General features: G+C 43.3%; 1 long non-coding RNA gene across 1 annotated transcript in view; it reads right to left on the reverse strand.

Annotated features, from left to right (window-relative positions):
• LOC126349083 (uncharacterized) overlaps positions 1–18321 on the reverse strand; it is a 191191-nt gene extending 172870 nt beyond the window's left edge. The window contains exon 1 of the long non-coding RNA XR_007565179.1: positions 17978–18321. This is a non-coding gene — a long non-coding RNA (uncharacterized LOC126349083). The remainder of the gene's footprint in view (positions 1–17977) is intronic.
• Between the last annotated feature and the right edge of the window lie 6295 nt (positions 18322–24616).

The raw sequence follows: 24616 nt of genomic DNA on the forward strand, positions 1-24616 counted from the left end.
GCAAGGCGCCCAATGATGGTGCCCCATTGACAGTTGAGGAATTTACTTTTAAAAGACCAGACATATTTAAATATTTTGGAAGCATCTTTATCGAACAGAACAGAAAGGAAATTGTGATCAACGCTAGGATCAAAGCGACAAACAGAGCACATTTTGTCTTGCGGGAAATCCTGTGTAGATGAGGCACATCGAGGGGTTTTGAAATAAGGCTGTACGAGAGTGTGTTTCTCACGGTGGCTCTACAAGAGACACGTTTGAAGTTCGCTCTTAGTGTGGGGACTGCGATAAGGAGTACCACAGTAGGCATTTCAGGTGAAGAAGACTGGATGTGTCTATGAAGATCATTCACATATGTTTGAAAGACAAACGTAGGTACTATGAAGCTAAATGCGAAGACCCTGGGTTCAACCGATCGGCGAAAGAAGGAAGTACAGAAACAGGAAAAACGAGAATACAGCAATATAAATCAGTCAGGAGTGAAATTAATAGCAAATGGCGATATGGGCATTCGTGTCGAGCTGCCGGAGATGGCGGTAATGTATGTGTGAAGTGTGCTTGCTTGTGGGAATGTGTGTGTGTGTTTCCTTTCCAGAAAAAGGCTTTGGCCAAAAGCTAAATGTGTAACAGTCTTTTGGTTGTGCCTGTCTGATACCCAACGTGTCATGTTTAGGGCGAGTAGCAATCTATCCTTTTCCTTATATTGCTGGTATCCCAAACTGGAGTTTCCATTGTTTAAATTAAGGAACTGTAAGATGACGATCAGTTGGGCATTAAGAACGACAAATAAAAAAAAATCAAGACTTATTTGTAGGCTTTATCGATCTGGAAAAAGCGTTAGACAATTTGATATGGAACAAGTTGTTCGAAATTCAGGAGAATTTACAACGTTTTGAGAGAGGAGTGTGGGAATAGTGTACTGGATCGTAGCACTATTGTCACGGTGATCCACTCGTTTCCTTGAAGATCGGGTAAGCACTGAGGACAACGAAAGAAGTGTAAGGCCATCAACCGCAACAGATAGCATCTCCCATGATACTGTTTATAATATTTTGAGAGAAATCAACGAAAAATTTGTGAAGAAACTGCACATGAAGCCAGAAAGCCCGGTACTTCAATTTACAGAAACATAACAGAGAAGTTGAAGACGAGAAAAGTTGCTGCTAGATGAGTTCCGCAAGAGCAGAGTGAAGAGCAGGTCGCAAAAGAATCGCAGAATAATTTCTTAAAAGTTATCGAATAAACGGAGAAACGTTTCTGAAAAGAATTGTTGCACTTGACGAAACCTGAATGCTGTGATTTCGCCAGTATCGAAGTCTCAGTGATATCACTGGAAAAGTTCCGACTCTACGCCCATCAACAACGAAACGTGAAACTGTTGATAATCTTTGCGTGTAAAATGAATGGAGTCATAGCTGAAAACGGAGTGCCCCGGGAGAATTGTGTAACAGGCGCGTACTAGAAATTGTTTCTGAAAAAAGTTTTGCGCCCGAAAATTTGCCAAAAATGGCCTGACATACTTGCAGCTGGTGTCCTATTTTGTACGATAATGCAAGAGCGCATATTGCCCTGTCAGTGAGAGAAACGTTCGACAAATATGGATGGTAAATACTTCAAGACCCACCACACAGTCCTGATATGAGCCCATCAGACTTTTGATTAGTGTCCCTGATTTAAGGAATAATTTCTTGGAAAACCTTCCGATACAATTGAGGAAGATTCCAGTGAGGTGACCCTAGTAATCAGACAGTTAAACAATGAAGTACTCTATCCAGAATACAGACGTTACCAAAACATTGGGAAGCTGTGGTAAGCAAGAAGAAGATTATGATGAATGTGAAAAAATAATTTTTTCAGTTCTGCCTTACAGGGTGCAGAATTTTTTAAATGACCCTCACATGTATACATTTTTGCTAAACATGGAGATAGGGAGATAGAGACAGATAGATCGACAGATAGATAGATAGAGAGAGAGAGAGTTATAAAGCGTTATATTATTTCTAGATGAATATGAATGATTGTTCACATTTTGCACGAAGAATGAGTAACTGCGATTACAATTTTGTCAACTCTTTACGATATCTAATGTTCCCTGAATTATGGGTTCAAACGAAAGTTCAACACCAACAAAAAAAAAAAAGATGTTAGGAAAGAGAAGACACCGCCGACGATTTCCGCAGGTCCCAGCGCTGCGGCTGGTGACTTAATATCGCATTAGCCGGAGCGACGCCGCAGCGGCCTGCATCAGCCACGAGCCGTCTTGGCGGCGCCGACGCTGCGGTCGGAATAGAAGGCGTCTGCTCTCGCAAGGTAAACAACCCTTCGTGGCGTCGCACTGGCTGCCAGGGCGCATGCATCACCGCTCCTGCGGGGCGCTCACCCTCCAGGCTGTGCGTCGCTGATATATGTCACGTACTTCGGAGCGAAATGCGGCACTACCTTTCGCAGATTCCTTGGAAGAGATTTGCATCCGCAGGCAAGAGTCGTAATTTGTGTTCCAACACGACACCCAAGTTGATTTGCTGCGGTTTTGAAATTCTGCGCAGCTTGGGACACGGATAAAACTAGGACCTCGGTTGTGCACTGGAGCCTCCTGTCAAAGCGGATGAACAGCGGTAGCCATTGAAACATAATTTTATATCCTTGTTTAGTGGTATGCTCATGAAGGAGACGACAAAAACGAGACAAAAACGAACTCGTCAAGAACTATTGCCATGGAGCGTTTTGCGAAGATTCTACAGCACGAAGGAAGGAGAGATGACTAGTTTTTAATGACTCGCCAAGTTTCAGGTCATTAGAGAGTGTCACAGAGAGGATGGGTGCTTTGTTCGGTGAAAGGATCATTTACTTTTTGGCATACGCCTGTTCTTGCGTCACTTAATTTCTGATGAATGTTCAAGCTGATCTAAGTGTAATGAACCCGTCTTCCCAAAGCCTGATTCGAACACCACTGCGCTTACTAAAGCTGGTATAACTTTCTCCAGTCTACAGTAGTTCACACTCTCTAACACCCAGTTATAGGTGAAGCTATAGCTTTGTCCGGAATACGGTGATTGTACAACTCCACATTTTCGGAAAAACCTATGTTTACTAAAATCCTAAGTGAGACGTATTTCAGTAGGAATTTTAATCAGATATTTCGAAGTTCAGAAGTCAGTGGGAGAGATAGTTAACATTTGTAGACGAATACTGAAGCCATTGTTAAATCTATTCTATCGCTTGATGCTGCTACAGTAAATAGTTGAGGGACCTTTTTCAGTATGACAAAGAAGAAGTTCATCTTGAGTTATATAGTTGTAGGCATCACGCATTATGTTGGTCAGTGATGATCATTGCCAGATACGAGTGTATTCAACCCGCAGAACGTGCGGGAAATATGAACTTCAGATGAAAATGCCCACGTGATTAAGAAAATTTAGTTTTATTATGTTTCTGTCTGTTTGTTACTAAGTATTCGGTTGCCCCACGTGTATAACGTAAAGGGGTCTGCACCCGTTGAATATTTACAGACGATAGTAGTTTGTCAAACCTTGAATATATTGAAGCGACCGCTCACCCTCAATAAAACTAACAAAACTCATCAGCTGACATCGCTGTTTTACAGGGTTAAGACGTCGAACACACCAGAACAGAAAGTATTGCAGTTACGTTAGCTTTGGGTTTGCAAGCAACAGAAGACAGTGAAAAATAAGAAATGGGTCCGAGAATGGTTAGAAAAAGGGAGCGGCTGGTCATGTGTTAATTTACCGACAAATCAGAACCCCGACTAGGAAAGACTTCACAAATTGTTTTCCGGAGAGTCCTGCGTCGTACGAAAAGTTATTTATGTTGATACGAAATAAACTAGAGAAACATAACACGTTGATGAGAGAGAAAACCGCAGTTGTCAAGAGATTTGAAATAACTTTGAATTTCTGGTGGCAGGCGGGTCATTCGAATTCTCGAAGTTTGGTTCTGTAATACCAGCGAACACAAGTAAAATTCTACCTACATCTGCCTGCCGTGGACATGTTCAATCAATTAACGCAAAAGAATCTCTTTAGATTTTGTTATAATTTGATGAGACTAGCACGCATTTCGCACACTTGTTACATACGACGTACCTGTTTGTCTAAATGGAAGCGTTTTTCCAAACTACTACGTAATTCACCAGCCCATATCATGTTTTCAAAGTAATTAGGTAAGCAGCGTCAGAGAGAATCCTCCCGACTGTTCTAAATTTCTATATACAATAATTACCCGCGCATAAGTCTGTTAAAATTGCTTTGTGTTAAAAGAGTACTTGGAAAATGGAATCTGATGTACGTTATACACAAAGGCGAATTGAAAACATAAACAGTGCACCCTAACGCCATGTGGCTGGTTCATGAAGATCTTTCAACATCTGAATGGGTAATATTGTAAAACCGTCGATACTTGACACACGCGTTTAGTATGTATTGGCAACACTGAGAATATGTTGATGGCTATCAATGCTGTTCGTCAATATTCCTAGTATTGACAATATGTCAGTACGCCCTCTCAGACGAAAGGTATATTGATGAATATTACTGAACGTGTGAGGGCCCCGTAATAATGCTGATGTTCTTGTGGCCTTTGACTGAGTGGCCATACTCTTTTAACAGACATGCTCACCAAAACATTGCATTTTCTTCTTTAAAACGCCCCAACTTGTCTCCAGAGCGAATTAAGCAACCGCTGCTGATGAAAAGGAAGAGCTAGGAGAATTAAGAGAGGGGGCGGGAAGACGGGTGGTGGAGGGAAGGGGAGGGGGAGGTGCCAATCGCGCCCTCGGGCATCTCCAGCAGCCTGCGCCGCTCCACAAAACTTTAGCATTAATTAGCTTAAACGCGGCCACTGTTTTTAATTAGGACGCATATGGCTCTTTCTGCACGTCTGGGAACCGATTCCGGCTGGGCAACCGGCCTGCGAATTTATTTTCCTCAGCTCCGTCTCCTAACTGTCTCTTTCCTCTCGCCACGCATCTCTCGAGTTTCTCCTTTCTCGCATTTAATACGACACTGAAATAATAATGTCACATTTACATGCTGAAACGTTTTACGCGCTTAGATAATCCGTCGACGACACAATTCAGCTCTTGTGTATTTTCTTTCTTTCTCCACCTGTCCGACCTTTGCCGTGTTTTCGATTCGTCGGGGAGGTAGGCCCTCAGAAAAGGAGACGATGATTTCACTTTTTATTTCCAGTTCTCTTGCACGCAGAACAATGTGTGGCAGCAGCGATCGACGTAGTTGTTTAACCAAAAAGGTCCGTCGTATCAAAAGAATTTTTACCTTTTGTGGCTCCAGATTTAAACAAAAAAGGTAATTGCCTGCAGATAAAAGTCCTCTTAGTTGGAGATATTGTCTTTCCCGAGCAGGTTTATACCACCGGCGAGCCCTGTAGGTGAAAGAAATAAATTTCAGAAATATATTTCCCTCTTCATGCGTAACTGCCTAGCGACAACTTAGCAATATGGGGTGCGGTTGGCTTATTACCGAGCCTTTCGTACGTCATTTCCGGAAAAAAGTGATTAATATCAACACGGAAATATATACATTTTCAGTGTAAGTTTTGTAAGAGAAAAAGAGAAATATTGGCAGAATGAAGCTTTAGGTCAGCTCGTAAGAAATAGATTGCTGTCGATATGCTAATTCAAAGGCTTTACACCCGATTAACTGCGATAGCGTTTCTGAAAAACGCAAATCATAATAGTTCTATACTCACACATTGTACCTGTGAAACAAACTAATTTTACGTTCTCTGATGAAAGTAGTATTTGTTGGGTAGCGCAAAGTGTTAAGTTCTTTGAATGCCTGTGCAGGAAGGAAAATCAACGCAGAATCTATGGCAGGAACTCAACAAATGAATTTTGCCTTGTTTACACAGCCACGTAACGTAGGGAAGAGGCGAAGTAAAATTTTTTCTCGGGGTTTTTCCAGCTGTCGACACTCAAATCTTAAACTGTTTTTGAATCGTTGTTTTATGCGATGCAGCTTCAAGAGTCGCTCTTGCTCCTCTTGCTTCAAGTAATGTACGATTGCGCATGATCCTTAACACGGAGTAATCGATCTTTCAAAATGCTCCAGGTTTTCAGGAATAGTGAGCGGCTTGCGTCAGGAGAGTGCTTGGAGAACTTACGTTCCATGGTTGTACTCAGAGCTGGGAGCAGATGCAGGAGCTGCAAACTGATTTCGAGGCGGAATTCTGAAAACTGAAATTATGCCTGTCGCCAGGCATCGAACCCAATACCATTGCGTGTGAAGAGTTGCATCCGACACTCTTCGACAGGGAGACACAGGGAAAATTTAATGGTGTAAATCATTGTTATTTACGAAGGAAAATATTACGAGAGGAATGCTGAAGACGGGAACGGGTAAACAGCATAATTAAGAAGGCGGATATCTTTGAATTTAAAGAATGATCAGCTGTGGCAACTTTCATCAGCTGCCTTATTGCGTTGAGGGAAGAAAGTTATAATTAAGCTTTCTTCCGTTGCACGCGAGTGTAACTCCCCTTACAGCTAATGGTGGTTAGAGACTTCACTGTCTGTCACATTTCAAAAGAAGTTCATTTTCTTTTCGTTGCGACGCGAAAGGGCTAAAAATCTACTGCGTTCGATGATATAAGCCGAAGCAGTAGGATGACCTAGATTATAATTACGTCGACAACAGGACGAACATATTTTTCTGATGCATAACGGTCCTTTTACTTTGACTATGTTGCTACTGTGCCAGTTTTAGTGAGGACGTGTTATTTATAAAATTTTGCATTTCTGTCAAATGAACGGAGAAACTGGTAGAGCAGTGCTTGTAGTGAAAGTTCCGTCTGTATCCAGAATTGCTATAAAATTTTATAACTGACGTAATGGAAAGCAAAATAAGAACATGAAAAATGACATCGAATGGATAGAAAGGGAAAGCCATCGATTTACAAAAATGATAATCCTGTAACTCGATTAACATAGTGCTTCGAGGGAGTTAAAAAGGAGTGCAATCCGCGAAAGATGAATACAGAATTTCCGGGGCACGTAGCAATAACGTCATTGAAGAAAAAAGGCTGGTAACTGTGTAAGATATGGGAGTTGTAAACATTATAGAGGCGGATGTAGAATTCCAGTGCTACCCATTCTGTCGAAAATTCCACACTGCAAAAGCGAATGAAATGTCTTTAAAAGCAAATACTTATTATTGTTATTGGATGAAAAGTGCACATACAATTCTATCATATTTACAATTTCACAGTGATGTATGGAGGGCATAGCGCCTTGACTGGTGTAGATTTGTAGTTGACACCGCAATGAAAGTGAAAGGACTGGAAACTGAATAGGGAAACGTGGATAGAATGTTATAATGTAACTGACTAAGGTGGACGGATTGATGTTGGCCACAGTATACCAGAAAGGCATATCTCGTTAAAAAGGTATCTAAGAGTCTGTTTCGGTTGGGAGACGTATATGCATTGATTATGGAACTGCATTCAAGAATGTCGATTAGTAAGAAAATTTAAATCACTGGCTCTAGACACTGTTCACAGACAAGTGAGAGGTTTCAGTATTTTTACTGGAATCAAAGTCCCTGTCGACAGTTGCAGCAGTATGGATATTGGGGAAGGACCGAGGAAGGAAAACATTGCCATCCTATGGAAACGGTGTGCTGAATATCATTCCATGTGACTAATTTCAGAGCCGGGCGAAGTGGCCGAGCGGTTATAGGCGCTACAGTCTGGAACCGCGCGACCGCTACGGTCGCAGTTTCGAATCCTGCCTCGGGCATGGATGAGTGTGATGTCCTTAGGTTAGTGAGGTTTAAGTAGTTCTAAGTTCTAGGGGACTGATGACCTCAGAAGTTAAGTCCCATAGTGTTCAGTGCCATTTGAACCATTTGACTAATTTCCGCAACGGCCGTAAATTTTTTTGTTTACTGCAGTTGCAGTTACCAGTCTTCCTCACTGCAAAATTTCAGTAATTAAAAATTTTGAAGTGCTGTGTGCGGAAATTACTGTGTTCAAAAATTACATGAAGGCTGTGGACCTATCCCACATGACAGTACTGTTCGGTTTTATGCAAATTGATTTTAAAGTCTTTGTGTCACTTGCGTCGACAAAAACAGTCATAGAAATGTTCAGTGGTATTTGTAAGGAACGAGGTTAGAGGAGATCGTTCCGTCGATGTAGGGGTAATTAGAATTTGAGCACTAGCTCAGCTGGAAGACTTCGGACATGGTAATCATTCGTTTCATGAACCAACCATTCTGGGAGCACCTGTAACCAAAGTGAAGATTGTGGGACAAGGAATCGAGCCCCGCTCCTTCAGTATATTAATTTCGGGTCGCCATCACGTTGCGCTAATACTAGATAAATTTTCTTTGGCATAGAGCTTTATGACTTGTAGAGACCGACTGAGAACATAGTTTCGGAGCGGTAGAGTATCGCAGTAAAATGAACTCTGCGACCGTACAATGCGTTTTGCGCAGCTGCCTCTATACACTGATGGTTTCCGCTGTCTAGCGTTATAGATTACTCCCTAATACGTGCTCTATTATGTTGTCCTTCTTTCGACAAGTGCGACGCCAATTCTTACTTCCGTCGAAAACACTCTTCGTTCCTGCTCGGGGGAGCAAGTATTGGTGTCCCAAGCTGTGAATCGAGCACTGTATCATCTCTCTAGGCGGAGTGCCCCTCGAATTGACTGATATGCGGTCGGAGATGGTTGTAGCAAGGTATTCACACACGTCTGAGTCACGCCTCCGCTTCTGTACGGGAGTGTGAGAGGAGGGCGGAATGAGCGATGGGATCGGCAGATGCGCCCGCTTGGGAACCAGGTGCCGGCCGGCGATGTCTTGTGGTGCGGGCGAAGCAAGTAGAAGGCGGAGGTGGAGGCGAGAGGGGGTGGGGGACACGGCAGCTGGGACCCGCGCCCGCATAGCTGCCCCGGCCGTTCACCTCGCGACACCGCGGGATGAGGCCTGTGTGTGACCCTATTTTATTCTCTTTTATTGCAGCATAGCTCACGGTATGATGAGAAAGGTGGAGGCGTATGAGCGCTGAGGAAGGGGGGGTTGCTTGCAAGAGGAGAGGAACTTTCAGCTACGCCAGTACTAGTTTTGCTCTTCCATGGATCACTGTTACAAGGGCCTTCGACATGTCGCGGTATTATACTTTAAAAACAATATATGCAGCTACATGGGCCGGCCGCTGTGACCGAGCGGTTCTACGCGTCTCAGTCCGGAACCGCGCTCGGGCTACGGTCGCAGGTTCGAATCCTGCCTCGGGCATGGATGTGTGTGATGTCCTTAGGTTAGTTAGGTTTAAGTAGTTCTAAGTCTCGGGGACTGATGACCTCAGATATTAAGTCCTATAGTGCTTAGAGCCATTTGAACCATTTTTTGCAGTTACATGGCCGCAGGTCCAGTTTGACACTGATGGGATATGTAGTCGACTGTGGCTTTCAGGACATTTGCCTCACGTAACTTAGGAAAAAGACGGAAAACCAAAATCAAGATGGCCGGACACATACCATTGCTTCCTGTTCCTTCACTTATAATGGTTACTTTGGCGACCAGGAGACAGTTCCATGAATAGAGTGGAGCCTTCTTAAGAGGACGTGAACAGGGAACCTTTTCTCCCCATATTTTATAAACACATTACTCTTGATCTGTAACACCTCATAAGTTGATGTTTTATATCGACATTATATAATATTAGGTAAGGCAATATTAGAACGTGTAATAATTTACATATCGTAGTTTAATTATTACAAAAAATGTCTACGAGATTAATTTCGATTGCACGTTTAGTTTTGGGTACAGTTATTTGCGCAACATGCGTGTAAAATCACTCCAATTGTGGTAGGCTTCTCTCAAAATCCACAGGGCTTTGTAATGCTCACATCCCGTAGTACGGACTATAACCGAGGAAACAACAACGATTTGTTTTTAAGGTGAAATAAATTACCCTAATTTCCTCAGCTGTACTCCAAATTACATATTTCAATGGGTGTGAGCAAAGCCCGCCACAGCTTGGATGATGTAACACGCATGATAGCCTAGATTACGTAACCGAAAATTAATCGTGCATTCAGAATTCATATCGTAGACAAACTAATGTAACAATTAAGCCATGTAATTTCTAATACAGCTTTTCTTAATGTTGTGTAGTGTTAACGTAAATCCGCAACGTCCTAGTGTTACAGATCAAGAGTAACATGTGTTCTCAAAGTACGGGGTGACAATGCTACATGTTCACGTACAGGTGCTCTTAAGGGATAACTACAAAGAAGAAGCTTTCCGTTTCGTAGAAGCGAAAAATGAATCTGCGTATCGTGTTTTGAGAGCGCAATCTTTTATTCATAAAATTTAATGTGCACGTCTGTTCTAATGACTTATGGATCCTGTTTTTTTTCTAGTCAGGAAAATTATTCGATAACAAAAAGTAAAAATGTGTAACATATCGTTTTTGAGGAATGTAATGTTATATAGTTTGTGTGGAAAAACTTGTTCCATCAGATCAGTGAACATTTTGTACCAGGCAGCTGTCACAAAATTTGTACGTTCATCTGTTTCAGCATGTTTGGTTTATTTTTTGAAAAAATTCCGCAGAATCTGTTAGCAAATATGTGCGTGAATATAGAAGAAAATGAAGTAACGATTTTCGTGGGTTTCTTTGTATTACATCGGACGTAGAAAGTATTTGTACGCAATCTGATGTAATTTACTGCTAATTATTTTCGAAATTCCAGTTGTTATGTAATTCAGATAACTTCTAAGGATGGACCCCTAGCAGATGAAGTGCTAAGAGCATGATTTATGAGCAGCAAGAGTTGCCTTATACGATAACCAAGTAACAATCTGAAGTACTGTTATGATCGACAAAATGAGAAATTCGGGAGTGGCAAGTAAATGAAGTGAGACATAAATGGATAGATAAAGGTTCTACAAAGCAAACTATGTATAATGAATGGCACATTGGTACATCATCTCTATCATTTAGTGCAGCAATGGGAAATAAAGTAAGTTTTGGCACAAGCGCGACGCAGTAACCCATGCGAAGCTTCGATTGAAGCACATAGCTATAGAATCAAGGGATGGTGATAGACCAAATAAAATCCAGAATGGCGTTAAACTGGAATACTGGTCGGAATAAACAGTCAAGCTGCTTAGTGAGAAACTAGAGTTACCATTGATTTATGTCTGCTAACTATAAAAACAGTATTTAGTGAAAAGCTCTCCTGCGAACCTTGCAGAACTAGCACTCCTTAAAGAAAGGATAGCTTCTGTAAAGTTCGGAAGGTACGAGATGAGGTACTAGCAGAAGTAAAGCTGTGAGGACGGGGCGTGAGTCGTGCTTGGGTACCTCAGTTGGTAGAGCATTTGACCGTGAAAGGCAAAGATCCCGAGTTCGAGTCTCGGTTCGGCACACAGTTTTAATCTGCCAGGAAGTTTCATACCAGAGCACACTTCGCTGCAGAGTGAAAATCTCATTCAGTAATGATATGTCTTGCGTGACTTGAGGCTCAAATAAATAATTCCAAGAAAGCGGTAATATTGGCGCTACAGTCATGGACTGTGCGGCTGGTCCCGGCGAAGGTTCGAGTCCTTCCTCGGACATGGGTGTGTGTTAGTCCTTAGGATAATTTAGGTTAAGTAGTGTGTAAGCTTAGGGACTGATGACCTTAGCAGCTAAGTCCCATAAGATTTCACACACATTTGAACATTTTGGTACTATTGGTACGAAGCAAATCCCGCTCCCTCCCTGCCATGAAGTATGCAGTGATTTGCAGTGTGTACAGCTACACAGCCGTAAGATTTACTTCAAATAGTTCCTCCGCTGTCCTCCCCAGATGTCCTCCTTATCACATTTGGGCATCGGACACGTACTCTATGGATGCCAGTCAGAGACGGAGGTGGCCAGAGAAACAAGCATCTGTTGGCAAGGGGCGTGCCCGGTGTCTGTGAGGAGGTACAGATACCTTGCTGGCGGTAAGTGGAGCACTTCTTCCCTTCCCTTCCCGTCCGGCACCTGCGGGCGCAGACGCGCCGCCATGCGGGCGTTTCGCCCAGATGCGCGCCGCCAGGCTTTCCAAACACAGCCGTCTTGCCCCGGCACCGGTGTCATAACAAGCCGGCCTTCTTTCGCCATCCCGCTCTGCGGGCTTTGCCCCGACGCCGCTCTTATTCCTGGCTCGTTCCGTGTATTTAAATTTCCATTCGCATTCGATACGGGCGCTCGCGGCACCTACCGCTCCCCCTCCCGCGGCTCTTTCGTTCTCCTCCCTCTCCCATTCGCTCCCTTCCACTCCTCTAACTCTCCCGTTTCTCGCTCTCTTCTCACCTACTCTTCTGGCAACTGTTGATCAACTCGTGAATCAACATTTACGTATATGCCTGTGGGGAAAAGTAACAGGGCCGGCCGGAGTGGCCGAACGGTTCTAGGCGCCGCAGTCTGGAACCGCGCGACGCTACGGTCGCAGGTTCGAATCCTTAGGTTAGTCAGGTTTAAGTAGTTCTAAGTTCTAGAGGACTGATGACCTCAGCAGTTAAGTCCCATAGTGCTCTGAACCATTTGAACCATTTTTGAAAAGTAACAAGATGTAGTGCGCTGCTATAGCATAAAGAAAGGAAATATGGGCGTGTAAGGACAGTGGTACGTTCTGAGATTTCTTGAATTTTGAGAGAGGTAGGACGTCAAACGGGCCGACTTGGAGCACGAGAGGCACTACAGGACATTTTAATTTCCACTGTCTGTACTTCTACAAATAAATTCATAAAACTTTGTCAGTATGACCAGGAAGGAATAATTTTCACTACGAAGCACGACACAGGCACATTTGTGGCCTCATAGCCAAGCACTCACTTCATTTGGTGGAACTGTCCTGAGACGTCCCCTCAATAACCTCTGGCGTGCCGCAGGGGAGTGTTATCGAACCATTGCTTTTCCCAATATATATAAATCCCCTAGTAGATAGTTCCATGCGGCTTTCAGAAGATTATGCTGTAGTATACAGAGAAGTTGCAGCATTTGAAAATTGCAGCGAAATGCAGGAAGATCTGCAGCGGATAGGCACTTGGTGCAGGGAGTGGCAACTGACCCTTAACATACACAAATGTAATGTATTGCGAATACATAGAAAGAAGGATCCCTTATTGTATGATTATATGATAGCGGAGCAAACACTGGTAGCAGTTACTTCTATAAAATATCTAGGAGTATGTGTGCGGAACGATTTGAAGTGGAATGATCATATAAAGTTAATTGTTAGTAAGGCGGGTGCTAGGTTGGGATTCAGTGGGAGAGTCCTTAGAACATGATGTCCATCACAAAGGAGGTGGCTTACAAAACACTCGTTGGACCTATACTTGAGTATTGCTCATCAGTGTAGGATCCGTACCAGGTCGGGTTGTCAGAGGAGATAGAGAAGATCCAAAGAAGAGCGGTGCGTTTCGTCACAGGATTATTTGGTAAGCGTGATAGCGTTACAGAGATGTTTAGCAAACTCACGTGGAAGACTCTGCAAGAGAGGTGCTCTTCATCGCGGTGTAGCTTGCTGTCCAGGTTTCGAGAGGGTGCGTTTCTGGATGAGGTATCGAATATATTGCTTCCCCCCATTTATACCTCCCGAGGAGATCACGAATGTAAAATAAGAGAGATTCGATCGCGCACGGAGGGTTTCCGGCAGTCGTTCTTCCCGCGAATCATACGCGACTGGAACAGGAAACGGAGGTAATGACAGTGGCACGTAAAGTGCCCTCCGCCACACACCGTTGGGTGGCTTGCGGAGTATAAACGTAGATGTAGAATAAGTGTCTGCTTACAAGAAGACGGATTATTTCTAAAGAGCTCTATAAATCGTTCTCTTTATGTATTTGATATTAGCAACATTGGTCTCTCTCTTTCTGTTGCGCCCCCTCCCGACACACACACAAACACGAAATGCATTCTCTCTCTGCCTCCCCCTTCCTGTACCCCTCCTCCACCCTCCCTATTCCCCCGCCCACGCATAGTTTTCGAAGCCTATACTTCGTAGTAAGTATACAAATAACAAAATTTATGGGCATCAGTCGTAATAAAGTAAATGGGACGTGCACAATTGTCGCTTCGCGCATAAGGATGCATATAGGCCGAAATTCCATGCTCACAGAAAACGTAGCAGAAAAATGAAGATACTCGCTAGGCACTCCTATCTGTATAGTAAAATCTGCTTCAGAAGTCTTTTGTAGCACAAAACTCGTTATTCGCTACTTGAGAACATTCCACTGTAGCAGATTTGCACGAAACTTATCGATATTACTGGAAATTGTAGAGGATAGGCATGAGTGAGAAATATCCATAATAGTAAATGAGTAGATATATTGCATGAAATTATGAAGCATAGGGAACATTGGGAAATACTCATAGGGGTAGTATAACGGATCAGTTTCTTCATACGATATAAGACTGACATAGATTACTAGGCTGACACATAGTAATGTAAGAGCTATGCGCCCAGCTTATGAATTAAAATGGAGAAACAATGCCCATATAGAAGCTGAATAAGTCACTGGATTTGAGACGATTGGTCACTGGATTTGTGATATATATATCTAACAGCACAATGTTATGCTGTAAGTAGTGACTTTCAGAACATATCTCGAAATACAGGTATGTAAAGAGCGAAGGTATAAGCGGAACTGATCACAGAGGAATGGAGTATAGTGAGAAAATTTACTTATGAACCCCTAAATGCTTGAAGAATGACGGTCATTTTGTTGGGCAGGGATATTAGATTGGAGAGTAAATAATATATTTGTCCTACTCGTAAGCGGAGTGAAATACCATGAAGAATCTTTTACATTTATTGTAATCAATGAGTAGGAGATGGGATCACGAAAGAATTGTTAAGCACACCCTCAGGATACATAATGTCCCCAAAGAAAATCTTCTGAGAGATAAGAATACAAAGACAAACTGGACATATCTGCAGCTGCTTTTGTAACGCCGCCTCATACGCAACCTTGTTTCTCCACGTATTCTTACTAACAATTTTGAACAATATCATTTACATGTAAGATAGAAGTAGGGTTAATTGTAATATATATGTAAATTTAATTGTCTATAGTCGCCCGAAAGCAACAGGTAATGCTCAGAAGTTGCTCCCTGGATGGGATATGTAACAGGATGATTTAATTACACGTGCAAGACTGTTCCAAATATATTACAAACACAATGGGTAATGAAAAACTAAGAAGAATTTATAAAATTATTCCAAAATCAATGAGTCATCACGGAAGAGAAGCACAGAAACTGATAACAAAGGAAATAGAACTGTAAAGCGAGACTGTTCTGTAGATAAGGATGATAAATGTAGCTATTTGAATCTTTTTCGGGCAATGAGTGTTTAAACAACATTGGAAAGCCCGTTAAATCTTAAATTAACTCTGCCCAGCGGCGAAACTAGTAGAAGGGAATGAAGATCAAAAGTAAGAAGACATCTACCTCTAACGAACTCTCAGTAAGTAGTAAGTGAAAATAATGTCATGGGATTACTGGACATACTAGAGAGCAATTTTACCTCTGAAAACACAACTGTAAATTTTGGATATAAATGGAACAGTAGAATTCAGTCAAAGATAAGATTTACTTTAGACAGATACCCTATTCTTTTTCAGCAGTTTTGAAAAGTAAACACTTCGACTACGGAAGATCGATTTTTGTGAGTAACTAATGTACTGACAATTTATTCTTTGGCAGTTTCTGCTTATCTACACTTTCTTCTTGGCAGGTAACAAATAATTAGGATGCAGTGTAGCATTCAGCTGGGGCTGTATCTATACAAACAAAAGCCATTCGTGAGCTGTTGCAGAACTGACTGTCTTATTGAGGCAGAAAATTTTAGAACTCTGGACTTTTAGACTGAATTAAAAGCAATTGGTTTTAAGAAAAGGAGGAAAAATTTGCAGTTTTTTTCCAGTCATGTAATTGTCATGAGCACTGTTGTTCGATTCCCATAGTTACCATGGAACTTGAGCGGTAACTAATTTTGCCAGCTCTACAGGCAGTTATTCTTGTAAGTAACTGCATCTCAATTTGGAGATACCTGCTCCAGCAGTTTCACAATCTACAAGACATTTAAAGTCATATGCATACTTCAGAATTCTGATATAGTCCAGAGATTATCACCGGCAAAAAATGGATAGAAAATTTGCCTATGGACTCGTAAATTAACGGATGTAGTGATTCTGACCGTTGGCAGCCGTGTGTTAATTTGTTATTACCGAAAGAACATATGCCTCACTATTTTCAGAATTTGTGTGTTCATATATAGGTATATAATTACCAGAGACTAAATTTGGAATTTTTTGTAGATTATGGATACACAAACATCAGTAAGTTTCAGAATGCTTGTCGCATTCTTTCAGGACTGTTATTTCGTGAAAATATCAATAAAAAACGAGGAAGAAATGGTTGTTGTTATGCATCACAAGAAAATTGTAGCTGTAGCTGAACATCTTTAGCGGAGATGGATTTTGGAGTTTTCATGATGAGAAGGTGTTCGAAATGGTGTTTGACATTTGGTTTTCAGATTTTTTTCCTGCAGGTAACGTCATTTGTAAGGTTTTGCTTTTCACTCTTAATGAAATAAGTCACAATATACAGGTCAGGGGCAAATCCTGTGTTAATGTTCTACAAGCGATGAACATTGCAGCCTAGTAGTAATACAATATTAATGACTAAGGTTTCCGCAACTTCGTTTCTGAGAGGAATTATGGAAGAGTTTAAAAGTCTGTGGAGTGGACCGTGCGTTAATGGTGAATACAGCTCGGACGACAGTAGCGAAGAAATCTGGAAAGGAGGATATAGATTTGCCAAATACCAAAGTCACAGAGGGATATTAATAGTCGAGAGGGTAGATGACGTAAGAAATGAAGAGTTGTTAGAATGAGTAAGCAAAGAAAGACGTTTATAGAAAATTCTTATTACAAGAAGGGACAAATTAATGCTAAGGCGTGTAGGGATGATAAAATTTGTTACTGCGGGGTGAAATCGGCAGGGGGGGAGGTGTGGTAGGAAAGTGGGGGGAAGAGGGATTACGGAGGAAGACAAGGTTTGAGATATGGAAACGAAAACAGATTTTCGAGATGTTGTGTATAATAAGAATGTAGATATGAAAGGATTAGCACAAAATATGAAGAAATGGAGCACAGTATGAGAACATTCGGAAGACTAAGAAGTTAACGAAATGACAAAAAATGATCTTGATACAAATACTGCACAGATCGATATAAGGTACATTACAAGGGTATTTTTATTACAATATGTATTAATATTAATTGCCATTCGATTCGTGGATGCTTCCAGTGATTGCTTAGACTTGTCTTAGCGACCTGCGTGGATGGCACTGATGGCAATTTGTAGATTTTTTTCCTGAAAACTGTTTCCATAACTGATTCGGCGTCGATTGTGGTAAATGTACTAGCAGATACCTCGCTTGATAGCAAGTAAGGAGGTTTGTACTTACCGAGACCCTTGTGAACGATGACTTTGAGAGGTTAGTAAAAAAAAAAAATGGCTAGTGGTATTGCCAGGAGGTTGCTTAGAGAATGCAGTGAGTCAACAGGGCAGAAGCGTAACAGGACGGTGTAATCGGGCCAGAGCGGGAAGCAGGACTCGGCAGGCGTTACGCTCGGACATCTAGGATATCAGGCGCGGGCAAAAGCGGCAGCAATTATTCGTCCGTTTCCGCCCGCGGCAGCGGCGGATGCGGTCGTGGCGTCCCGATAGTAATCTGTCGGCGCCGACAAAGGGCGCGCTGCCGGCGCCGATAGCGGAGTGTGGCGCGGGCGGCGAAAACGCGAGGTCTTTTACCCCGTGGCTAATCTGCGGCGCACAGGAACAAGCGCTTCTATCGGCAGCGTCCGTCCGCCGACTAGCAATCGGCGGACGCACGCGCGCGCCACGCGCACTGTAGGCACAGAGTAGCCGCCGGCGCTGTTTTTCTACTCACGTGCTCGGACGCAGGAGGCGAGAAGGAGCAGTCGCGGCTTCCATGGCAGAGCCGCGCTAACAGCCGCCGCCGACGAGGGACGCGGGTATGAATATGAAAAGGAGGCGGAATTTTTCTCGTAAGCGATTTCCCATTGAGGCGCTACGCGCGAGAGAGGCCGGACGCACTAAATAGCGCGGCGATGATGAGGAGAGAGAGGCGACCGACCACACCACCACCACCGGCAGCGGCGGCCGGAGCGGCGCACGCGGCGCGGCGCGGAAACGCGCAGGACCGAGACAGAAGACGCGCGCGCGCCCGCGCCGGCACCAGTTAGTTGGCCCGACTCCCGCAAGAGCGCTCTCGGCGCCACCACTTGGCCCGCCACCGGCTTCTGGCGAGTGCTGGCAGAGTGCGCGCGAGTCGCCGCTGCCGCCTCGGCGGGCGCAAAACTTTTGATGTGGCGCCGGAGCAGGCGAGCCACCTGAGGGAGAGACCGGGAAGCGCGCGCCGACGCGGGGCGCCGGCGGGGGGGTAGTGGGGGCGGGAGGGGGGGAGGGGGGGTGGTAGAGCGGCGCGGGGGTAGAGGGAAAGGGGGGATGCGCAGTGGCGGAAGAGAGAGGGACGGCGACGAAGAGGGAGAGGGAGAGAGAGAGGCGACGCCGAGAAGAGGGGGAAAGCGGTAGGGGGAGGCGGCGTTGGAGGGAGGCAAATTACCTAACTCGGGCATTTATTGTCCCTCATCTTGAGCTGACGTCATCATCCCCCTACTTAAAACTCTATACCCGCGCGGACAATGCGCACGTCCTAATGAAACCGGACGGACGGCCGCTGGCCGGGTGGTCGGCGGACGTGGGAAAAAGAACCGTTAATCATATTCCCCCCTCGTACAAGGCTCCCTCTCGTCTTTCTCCGTGTACTTTTCTTATTCTTCCGTTCCTCACCCGCCGTATACAATAAGATTTCGTTTGATGGTCCGGCTAGCGGATGCTCCTTAGCGATCTCCTACACAAAACAGTACAAACTTAGCGATTGACACATTACGTGGGTTTGTTTATTCTTCGTACTCTGTTTTTGAAATTTCTCCTCAACTACATAAGCTAATTATTCTGTCATCTGTCATCGCTAGCGTCAGTAAGCATTTTTGTAACTCTGTGAACTATTTATTTCAAGTAGTAAAGGGTATAGCAATCAGTTGCAATGACACTTTTTGCATGTCTACATTTCGGTCACTGCGTGACCATCTTCAGTGCAGTAAGTCTAACTTCAAACATGAGAACACTTGTATATGCACATAGTCCCAACTGGGATTATTCATGTCAGAGGTTGTGTTCGCACTCAACTTTTTTTTCTAATTTATTAGCTTTCGGGCAGTTGCCAATCTGCTACCTCAGCAGCGGAATGTCATGTATGACGATACGAATGTTAAGGACAACACAACACCCAGTACTCGAACGGAGACACTCTCTGACCAGGCCAGGAATCGGGACCGTACAAATCGAGCAACTACGAAGGCGGACTACAATTTATTGTTACGCAGTCGATTCAAAAACAAGCTTTCTTTTACCTTAACTTTCGTAAGACATTTTTCAGTACTCCTCTGTTTCGTCATCAACACAGTTAACTAGCAATTTTATTTCACTCTGTTCATAGAAATTTCGTATGTATCGTAATAAGAGGGCTTCTCAGCAATAAAAAAATTTTCTTCTGTCGATTTATTCAGTTGTGCAAATTCATCATACATCCTGATATGCTGCTTATGCGACAGCTGGCATTTCGTTTTACGCACTTTTCGCGGTCCAGCATTGACAGAAAGTAACACATGCATTTGAGCTTTCGGCAGAGGTCATTCTAAAAGTTACCTCCAGTTATTTGCTTGCAGCTTAGTATAGTCTAAAATGGAAGTACATCGTACAATCTTCGAGCAGCATTTTTATCGTGCGTCAGTAGAGGCAAGAGAAACATTTGGTGCGACCAGAATTTGACCAGAAAGTCCGGTAGAAAATATCAGCAAAATCAAGCTCCCGATTTACTATGTCCCGAATACAGATGTTTGGTATGAGAATCATTATTCATTCAAATGACTAATTTATTACAGGAAATGTAGAACTATGCCTCGTTTCTGTCACTATAGAAACTAACTAGGAGTTAATATTTTTTCTGTAGATAACTACTGATATAAAAGCAAGTGTTTTTCTTACCTTAGCTATCCAGTTTTCGGCGCTCTGTAGCACTCGACCAGCAACGGAAGAAACGATGTTCACTTAACATGTGTTCTACTTTCATGCATACTGATATGTCGTATAGAAAAAAAAATAACGCACTATGTACAGATAGGTGAATGAAGTTCAGCCCTACACTTGTTTATAATATGTGTTTCACTGGAATGAATAGACATGTAGCTGTCGAAGTGGATGTCATTGCACAGCTTAGTGGATGATTCGATAATTAGCTTAGGCTCGAAACTAGTCGCCAAGTAATAAAGAAAATTAATATATCTAGTTGGACGGTTCATGCAATTTATTGCATAATTTGGTAACTCATACAGTTTGCTGACGCCATGACTTCCAGAATCCTGGAAGTTAGTTAATAAACAAATGTACAGATATTTTTGTGCCGTTAATTTTGAAAAAATGACGTAAGGTTTTGTTGCGCTGTTGAATTTTATGTCTGTGGAAATCACGAGCACTTCAAGTGCTAAAAATCTCACCACATAACAGAGAAGGACAGAATCCGGAAGCCAGGGTGCGAATGTAAGTTTGCCCTTGTTTGTATAAAATATATACGACAGGGAACAAAGAACGTTGTAATGAAAAGATGTGGCGCCGCTGTACAAATGGCATTACGATGTTAGGCTGCTGAATTAAGTGTAAAAACGAAATGTAACTTAGCTCTCGTTCGCGTAAAATATTGATAGTAGGGAACATACCAGCTTATGAAAAAAATGTGACGCCACCCGTCAAACAGTGTCATTACAGGCTTAGAAAGTTGAGCTGCGTGTAAAAACGAATGAAGTTAATTAGACTTAAGAGATCTGACAGAGAGTTCTCGCGCGACCGCTACGATCGCAGGTTCGAATCCTGTCTCGGGCATGGATGTGTGTGATGTCCTTAGGTTAGTTAGGTTTAAGTAGTTCTAAGTTCTAGGGGACTGATGATGTCATAAGTTAAGTCACACAGTGCGCAGAGGCATTTGAGCTATTTTTAGAGTGTTCTCGGAATCAAACAAAATACACATAGAGAGAACGAGTGGTATGAAACGTAAGAAACAGTTTAAGGTCTAGTTGCAGTACTGTGATCGACAGTCATTAAACTGGAACAGATCTCACGTCTCTGGAGATTGAAAGATTAATTGTACTGTCGAAGAAGCGTTCGTCGAAGCACTTGCGATACCATATGTCACGTTCCTGAAGAGTTGTTATGTCGTTTACATACTTTCCATGTGATGTACGTAGAATGAAACCTAAGACTTCCTAAATACTGAATCTTCACAATACAAAAACGTATGACTATCACACGAATTTTGTGAAACGTGTTGTTAAGACTGAGGCTGTTTTGCACCGGCAATAATTCAGTTTAAAAACTTATCTACGCTATCGTGCTGTATCGCGTACGTTAACGGAATCACACCGTTGCGTGAAGCGCACTAGCTAGTACCTTTGAAGCGAGTGGACACAATATCGCTTCTCTGACGGCAGACTACTTACGTAAAACATAAGTTGAATTCTGGACTTACCTCGGTCGCCCGGTCACCGCATCTCGATACCACAGAAATAAAAAACTAAGACTGAGAATGTAAAGTGGAGAGCAAGCGGCGATGTGAGGGGGTCCAAGCCATGCAAGGTTCGAGGCAAGCCGCGCGCTGCGTGCGGCAGCCGACGCCCGACCGCCGGCCGGCAAGCGACGCTCGACCGACCGGCGTCCGTGGCAGCGGCGGCGCCGGGCGTCGCGACGCTCCTAGCTGCGACGCCACGGCCCTAGCTGACACTGTCGCTTCCTACTGCTGCCGCGGTTAACTGAGGAGTACTCTGCTCCCAGTTTTCTGCCAAAGCCAGAAACTGCGAACGGCAAAATTGTCGTGCTGTGCCAATCAAAGTTTGACCGGCAACGGGTTTAATGTCTCGATTGTTGCTTTAGCGTTACAAGATCTTACTGATGGTAAATTTACCAAAAAAATCTTTTATACGAGTTAGCAAAAAATGTGCTGATGGTAACAAAGCTTCGAACGGCGAAATTGTCGTGCTCTGCCAATCAAACGTTTACCGGCAACGGTTTTAGCGTCTCGATTGTTGCTTTAGCGCTACAAGGGCATTTTGATGACGGTAAATTTACCAAAAAAAATTTTTTATACGAGTTAGCCAAAAATAAGCTGGTAGTAACAACAAACTGACGTCGGGGTCTCCTATGAGACAGCAGAGTACTACGAGCAGATTCCATTGCCGTGCTCCACTATTGCGGGAAGGTGTTCTTCATGACTAACTTGATAACAAATAATGATATCTACAGAAATTGTTAAAAAGTAAACAGCGTGACGTTAGAATACGAGGTGACACTACGAAATATTCGCTGGTGATAGCGTGAGATAACATTAAGGGCAGAGATAGTAATGGTAATATAATTATCCCATAGCAAATTAAATGATTTACTGTAAAATACTCACATGATAACAGAAAGGCTGTGTATTTTACGCACTTTGCGCTACATTTGCAGGTTCGACTATCATATGTATGAATCAAGTTGGTAGAAACTTCGAAAACAGGTGGCGTTAGTAACTCTCTATCGTAAGAAACCTCAATTTTATTGTTGTGTAGTAGAAAGCGCTTTTAGCAAGGGCGGAACTTGTAATGGTACGTATCTGATGACATATACACTACGGAAAGCAAAGGGGAAGCGGGAAAGGGAGCGGAAGCATGCCAAAAAAATAAATAAACACAACAGCAAAAAATAATCTTTAAATCAACGTAAAAAAGACAAAATTTCAAAACAATAAATACAATGAGCAAGACGTTTACAAAACAATAAAAAATGAGGCAACATAGCACTAAAAATATAAAAAAATTGTATAAAAGAATACACTGGAACTTGTTTGTTGAGAAATGATAGTGCTAGCGCAGGCCGAGAAATCGGTGGAATGCGTCGCTTTTCCGTTCTGTGAAAGCTTTGCGGCAGTTACTAACCCATGAGACCCTTGCAATTAGGCTGCCTGGCGGAACCCTATTAGGATTTTGCAGGCATGCCGTGATAATGGTCAACACTCGGGAATGTGAGCTTACGGCGACAGTGCGACCGGTGTAAAGGATTTACTAGAAGTTGAACATCAGACGACTGAAAGTAAGTAATCGTATCTTAAAACAAAAAAATAGTAAATTAACGCGTGCTAGAAAGTGAAATGATTCTAGTTACAACTTTTGTCTAGTGGTCAAGTAATGGTGATCACATGCAACACATAACGTAATCAAGTCGCTGTGAGGTGTGGATTGTTCACTAGACAGTAGTCACATAAATTGGTCCAAGCTGAGGTAGAAGCTCGAGAAAGTGGCAGTTGGAACGTTTTTAGCTAATGGTTGATAGTGCGTTTATCAGGATGCTGGAGAATGTTTTTTGAAGGCGTTGTAAAATGAAGGCGGCAAAGCGTTACGAAAGAGTTGAATTTGAATAAAAGTCAGTGGAAGTTTTGTTGAGAAATGGGAAGACTGGGTGAATGTATGTTTCACGATGAGCATCTGGAAAGGTTACACGATTCGCTGAAGCGTTTTGTAATAAGTGTTTGGCACTTTGGTTAATCTGAAATTTCATTAGAAAGCGGAAGGACGGAGCGAGGTGATCAACTATTAAAGAAACTCAGATGATTCTAGTTACAACTCTTGTCTAGTGGTCAAGTAATGGTGATCACATGCAAAACAGAATATAATCAATTCGCTCGTGTGTGAGGTGTGGATTGTAAACGAGACAGTAACCACATAAATTGGTCCAAGGTGAGGTAGAAGCGCGAGAAAGTAGGAGTTGGAACGTTTTTAGCTAGTGGTTGATAGTGCGTTTATCAGCACGGTGGAGAATGTTTTTTGAAGGCAAAGGTTGACGCGAACGGAACAGGGAAGCTGTCAGGAGGTGAAGTGAGGCAAGCGGCGGAGAAAGACAGCGGAAAACGCGACGCGCGATCCAGAGTGGCGCGGCCGGCGGAGGGAATGACGCCCACGCACGGCGAGGGACGCCCGCGACGCCGGCCGAGCGCCGAGCGCCGACGCCGGCGATTTCTGCCCGGAAAGACGACGGCGCGATCGCATTCCACCGGCTGCTCGGCAACTGTAGCGCAGCGTAGCCGAAGCCCTACAGAGGTACGCAACATGCTGGTCAGAACAATACTAACTTTCGGTTCACTGATGTGCAGCACTCGTGGAAAAAAAAGCTGGTGTTATCCACTGCGGTTTCACAACGAAACGAATAAAAAAAATCAAAAAAAAGAACTTATTGTCCTAGAGTGTCACTCGAGTCAGTGTCCGTCGGAAGAAAAAAAAAGAAATGGTTGAAGTCCACCGGTTGCTGAGTAGATGCTAAAGTCCACGAGTCCACTTTTCCCCGAGAGCACACAAGTCCCCCCGACAATCCGGCGTTCAGAGAGAACGTCACCACCACACTGGGCTTTTACATCTCAGCTCGGAGT

Source organism: Schistocerca gregaria, chromosome 1, assembly GCF_023897955.1.
Source record: "Schistocerca gregaria isolate iqSchGreg1 chromosome 1, iqSchGreg1.2, whole genome shotgun sequence".
Taxonomy (NCBI): Eukaryota; Metazoa; Arthropoda; class Insecta; order Orthoptera; family Acrididae; genus Schistocerca; species Schistocerca gregaria.